The sequence below is a fragment of the Pyrus communis genome, chromosome 2 (assembly GCF_041283825.1).
Source record: "Pyrus communis isolate YQ-2024b chromosome 2, ASM4128382v1, whole genome shotgun sequence".
NCBI classification, from domain to species: Eukaryota; Viridiplantae; Streptophyta; class Magnoliopsida; order Rosales; family Rosaceae; genus Pyrus; species Pyrus communis.
In genome coordinates, this window is record NC_142566.1 from 29,014,295 (window position 1) to 29,018,896 (window position 4,602).

Genomic DNA, 4,602 nt, shown 5'->3' on the forward strand with positions numbered 1-4,602 from the left:
TTTTTTTTCACCTTTACCATTTTAGAACTTAGATTAGTGATAAATTAATTGGAATCATTTGCTTTATTTTCTCATAACAAGTTACCGTAATTTATTTTTTCATTGTGTCTAGAAGTTATTTCAGTTGAAGTAGCAGACTTAGCATTTGTATCGAGAGTAACCTTAATGTGTTTTTTGGATTAGAAAATTTTACATGAGAAATATTGAAGACCATAATTTAGAGATAACTTGGATTTCTATGTTTCTTGGGTATGATAGTTGCATTATTATGTGAGATAAAGTACATAACTATCATGCTAAATTCTACTGATAATACTTGCAGAACGTGGACACAAAATTGCCTGATCTTTTAAATTTTATTCTCAAGAGGCTGTTGGTCATAGTGTAGAGGATTAAGTTCCGAAAACAGTTTGGGGTTTGGTTTTTACCAAGATTCTTTTTTTTTTTTTTTTTTCCGTTGTATTTTCAATTGGCTGGCTTTAAAAACCTCAAGTATCTAGAAATATGTGGAGGACCGACGGATGTTGGAATAAAGAATATTAAAGATCTTTCATCCGTTGCCTTCTTTCTCTTAAGTGAGCATAATGATCTGAGGTGAGAAATTATATACCAGATATATAATTACAAAGAACACGAGTTCCGCTGCAGGTCATACCGATGCTTTTAGGTTGTTTTTCAAGATTTTGGAATGAAATAACATTTTTATCCTAAAGAATAATGAATGATCCAGTCAAGTTTAAGATTTATGTCAGTACCAGTAATCCGAATCCTCTTTGTCTTACATGATGATCAAGGGCACAAATGACAACAGTATTAAGTTTTACTTGTACTTCTTGTCGCCTGCCTACATATGTATATGTAGGGTTATGTATATACTTGCTAAAACTCATCAAGGACTACCAGCCCGATAATAGCAGGTGTTGAATTAGTGGCCACACCTATGCACATCCAATACTCACAAATAAATCTTACCACACAATCAATAACATTAGAAATTAGATCATACGGTAAATATGCATGCTCGAAGATACTGGAAAAGGTAAAGTAAGGGACTACTTACAGCACAAACCAGAAGCAACCCAGCACTGGAGCGTGAGGGGTCAATCATCATTCACGAGTCCATGGATGGCACTCGCTCTCTAAGGTTGGCTTGGCTATCAGAAAGCAACCAACCATTTCAGCAATGACAGTGCAGCAAGAGAAATCGTATTCAAAGATGTGAGACGCCAGGATGTCGACGGAGATAGTATTGTTCCGCCTCGAAAAGGAAAAGTGAAATCTTATGACAAGAAAACGCATCGCGGAGCACAGCCCGTAAGTGTCATCGCCCCTTGGTGGGTCGTTGTCATCGTCCATTGGTGGGTTGTCGGAGCCTACGACAAGGCACACATTTCCACCCCCTAAATCCAGCAACTTATACCGCCAGAATACATTACAGCGAAATTGCAAAGGCAACTGATCCGGGGGATCAGATTAGAGCCAAGCAGCTTAACAGATTCACTTTTTTCCGTCATACACACACGGTAAGCAGCTAGGTTCCAAAGAGAATATTCTTCGGCGGTCTCTTGATACGCAAACATTAGCTTTTCATCGTCACTATCATCCAAGTCGAGGACTAAAGCCGTGCCCGCGAAGGGAAAGTCCATGCCATTGAAGAAGGACAGTTCCCTCCAGTGTTGCCGTTTGGGTTCCTTCTCGGCCACATCAAAGCAGAACACCGGAGTATCGAGGCTGGAGACCAATATCTTAGTGCCCACAACAGCATAAGAAAAATAAGGACCTCGACGGTGGAAGAATGGAACATCCGGCAGAGTAACCCATTCCTTGGATATCCCGTAAAGTACCTCAAAAGTGGGAGGGAAACACAAATGAAAGGGATAACCGGAGAGAGCATAGAGATCCTTTTTCCCGTCGTCCCCGTTGAACTCAACCATAAACGGTTGGTTTTGTTGCCAATGAATTCCTCGGGTATAATTCTGCGGCTGCTCGCAGAAAGGGGCTTAATGGAAGGATTTGAATCGACACTAGAATCTGTCTCAAACACATAAATCTTTATTGGAAGAAACTTTACTTTTCCATGTTTCCTTCCATGTTTTCTGCTTCCATGTTTCATGCTTTGCTTTTTACTTTTCCATGTTTCCTTCCATGTTTTCTGCTTCCATGTTTCATGCTTTGCTTTTTCTTTCTTTATGTTTTGCTTTCCTTTCTTCCGCTCATTTATATGAGCTTTCCTTGTAAGTTACACACATATACAAATATAGACATTTAAAATTCAATATGGTATCAGAGCAGTGACCCTAACCGGCCTGTCTCTGTGGTGTTCTCTTGAGAGATTTGTGAGCTTCTTGTCCTTCAATCATAGCTGAAGAAAGCTTAGTAAATTTGGAAGGAGACGGCTTTCATGCTACTCCACCATCACCACACTCAGATATTGATATCAACCCAAATCAACGTCTTAGTTCTGTCTTGCTAAATGAGTTTAACTATCTTCCATGGGAGAGAGCAGTTTCTCTTGCTCTGGGAGGACGATCAAAGCTTGGTTATGTTAATGGTGCTATTCCAATGCCTGAGACTACCTCACTGGAGTATGATGCTTGGCTATGCAAAGACCAGTTGGTCATGTCGTGGCTACTCAATTCCATGGATCGTAAGATTGCAGAAATTTTTAGCTATGCTGAATCCTCCATGACTATTTGGAAAAATCTCAAGGAAATGTATGGAAATCAGAACAATGCGGCTAGAGTGTTTCAGTTAAAGAAGGACATTGCTGGTTTGCAACAGGAAGGGAAGCCATTTGTGCAACATCTTGGAAAGCTGACCACTATGTGGAACGAGCTGAATGTGTATCGACCACACACCATCGACGCTGCTGTGCTAACTAAAAGAGCCGAGGAAGACAAAATATTCCAACTCCTAGCAAGCCTGAGCCCTGAATTCGAAGATCTTCGAAGCCATATCCTCATGAATCCCGACCTGCCTTCTTTTTCAAGTGTGTGTGCCACAATTCAAAGAGAAGAGGTTCGAAGGAAAGTCATGACCTTGGACATGAAGGCAAATATACCAGAAGCTAGGGCTTACTTCTCTAACCAAAAACTTGGTGAGGAGAGAGGCTACAAAGGAAAGAAAACTGGCTTAAAATGTAGCCATTGTGATGCTGGTGGGCACTCAAGAGACCGATGCTAGATTCTTCATCCAGAGTTAAAACCAAAGTTTCCAAGGGATAACAAAGGTGTCTCGAAAGGCTCGTACAACCCTTCTTACAAGGCAAATCATGTTGCCACAACTTCTTCTGATGGAGCACTGAAGTTCACCACTAATCCAGCTGCACTGATCAACGAGTTTGCTATGTTTCTTCACAAGAAACAAGGTCTTGGAGATAGTGAAGGACCACTAAATCAGTGTGACAACAATCAAACTGCACTACTAGGACAGTTTGCTGGCTTCCTGGCTGGAAATGAAGGCGTGGTACAAAGGGACATCCCAGGTATCTTACACTCCTTCTCAACTGCTCTCAGCATTGGTAATGTGCATGATTATTGGATTATAGATTCTGGAGCCACTGATCATATGACTAACAAGTCTACAAACTTGCATAAATTTGAAAAATTTTCTATTCCATCCCAAGTGTCAGTTGCCAATGGAAAAAATGCTATGGTTGTGGGAAAAGGAAAAATACATTTGATCTCAAGTGATGTCGAGTCTGAGGCTCTTTATGTTCCCTCATTCCCTTTTCAACTTTTATCTGTTAACAAGATCACAAACTCATTAAATTGTCTTGCCATTTTCTCTCCCAAAAATGTGATCTTTCAGGATGTAGTCACCAAGAAGACGATTGGTGAAGGATTTTTCTTAAATGGTCTCTACTATCTTTCCAAGCATATTCAAGTTCCCAAGGTTTTTCAAGTCACTTCAAGCTTAGCTCAAGAACAACAACTTTGGCACCAACGTCTAGCACATCCTTCTGAAAAAGTTCTATCCACCTTGTTCCCAAATATGTGCAAAGTTACAAGTCCTTGTGATGTTTGTCATTTTTCTAAGTTTACTAGATTACCATTTACTTCCTCTTTGTCTAGGGCTAGTAACCCTTTTGAAATTGTGCATTCCGATGTTTGGGGACCAACTATAGAGTCTTTTGATGGATACAAATATTTTGTAACTTTTGTGGATGATTTCATAAGTATTACTTGGTTGTATCTTTTGAAATTTAAAAGTGAAGTGATGGAAGTTTTTCAAGATTTTCATAGACTTGTGGCCACCCAATTTGCTTCAAAAATTCATATTTTACGATCAGATAACGGCACAGAATATATGTCTCATAACATGTCACACTACTTGAGCACGCATGGTATATTACACCAAACAAGCTGTGTTGGAACACCTCAACAAAATGGGGTGGCCGAGAGGAAGAATAGAGATCTACTTGAGAAGACTAGAGCTCTTATGTTTCACATGAATGTGCCTAAGAAGTTTTGGTCTCAAGGAGTCCTTACTGCAGCATATCTCATCAATAGATTCCCTAGTAAAGTGTTGAATTTTAAATCACCTTATGAGGTCTTGAAAAATAGAAAGATCAACTTTTCCCATTTGAGAGTCTTTGGGTGT

General features: G+C 39.8%; 1 pseudogene across 1 annotated transcript; it reads left to right on the top strand.

Moving 5' to 3' along the window:
• The first annotated feature begins 1,955 nt into the window (after nucleotides 1–1,955).
• Nucleotides 1,956–4,157, top strand: LOC148698894 (uncharacterized; annotated as a pseudogene). The gene is made up of 3 exons (XR_015953150.1): nucleotides 1,956–1,968; nucleotides 2,363–3,484; nucleotides 3,811–4,157. The product of XR_015953150.1 is annotated as an uncharacterized LOC148698894 (transcript).
• Nucleotides 4,158–4,602: the final 445 nt, after the last annotated feature.